Below are 1,360 nucleotides of genomic sequence, written 5' to 3'. Positions count from 1 at the left end.
ATGATTTTCTTACCTCTCCAAATGTGTAATGAACTTTAGTGATACTTTCAGGATCCCAAATGTCACGACTGGAATTTTCTAGGAACAATGTTACATACTCCACTGCACCTAGCTATGTTGTGGGTGTTGGAAATCCAAACCTAGGATGTCATGTTTGTGCAACAGCAAACATGTTGCCCAATGAATCATCTTCTCAGACACCCAACTTTAATGTAAGCCAGCAAATTTGAAAAGTGGTATTTCAATAGCTAGTAGATACATGAAAGATGAAGGAAAACATGTTATGGATTGTTTTTATTTGGAACCATCAGAGAAGCACTTAAAATCTAAGCCTTCAAATTCTTTTCTATTAATGATATAAATAGTGAACTCATAAAGATTGGTTTTGTTTATATACACTCAACTGTAAAAAAAAATAACTTTTTGTAGTGTTTACACCATCAAGTCCAATCAAGCCAAACAAGATGGTGAACTAAAATGATTAATGAATTCAGATTTAGCCAGGGCTTTAAATTGAGGATGTCTTGCTGATGTCAGGGTTGATTAGTTCTCCATCTAGCACTGGAGCTATTAAAAGGTTTGAGCAATTCAGATACAGTCATTGAGTAAAATTTCAATGGAATGAGAAAAATTCTATCGGGTGCATTCTGCTGGTAGAATGGTGGGCACACATGTGTGCAGGGAGTGGGGCTTTATTGATGGGGTTGGAGACCAGGAGGCAGAGGAGCTGAGCAGGTGGTGTCAATCATGGCAAAGGTGAGAAAGTTTGGAATTAAAGAAAAGCTTATCTTTGCACAAGGATTCCAAATGGCATGCAGGTACGAATATTGATCATTTCCAGTTTCAGAATGTTTCGTGAAACTGGAGGAAATAAATGAAGGGGAGGCAGGAAGTTAATACAGTGGCATGCCCCAGTAACTCTTCTGAAGATGAATCCATAGGGAAATCACTGTAACCAGTGGTGGAAGCTACCACTTTCCTTTTGAAGGGAACAGAGGCAAATGTGATTCAGGTCCTGAGACCCTGCGTGGGAATGATTGGGCACCAGAGTTCTTCAGGGCCTGCCAATCAAACTGGAGGACTGAGCCAACAGGACTGCAAGTGAGAATCTAATTGGCTGAAGAGGTGTCCCACTTGTGCTAGAACACTGTGCTGAGGCCAGTCCTAGCCTGTTGTACTGGATTTGGGGGGACTGAAGGCCCAGGTAGCTATGAGTTTGGGAAGGTAAGTGACAGAAGGAATGTTAAACCATTTCAATGTCTGTGCCTTTTGAATGTTTTATTGCTGGTGCAAATGTCCCAAGACATTTTAAATGGGAAGGAACAAATATTTTACTGGATTCATGTTTTCTGAATTTTTC

This window comes from Cricetulus griseus, chromosome 2 (assembly GCF_003668045.3).
Source record: "Cricetulus griseus strain 17A/GY chromosome 2, alternate assembly CriGri-PICRH-1.0, whole genome shotgun sequence".
Classification (NCBI taxonomy): Eukaryota; Metazoa; Chordata; class Mammalia; order Rodentia; family Cricetidae; genus Cricetulus; species Cricetulus griseus.
The sequence above is the reverse complement of the archived record's forward strand: the minus strand, read 5'-3'. Positions refer to the sequence as shown.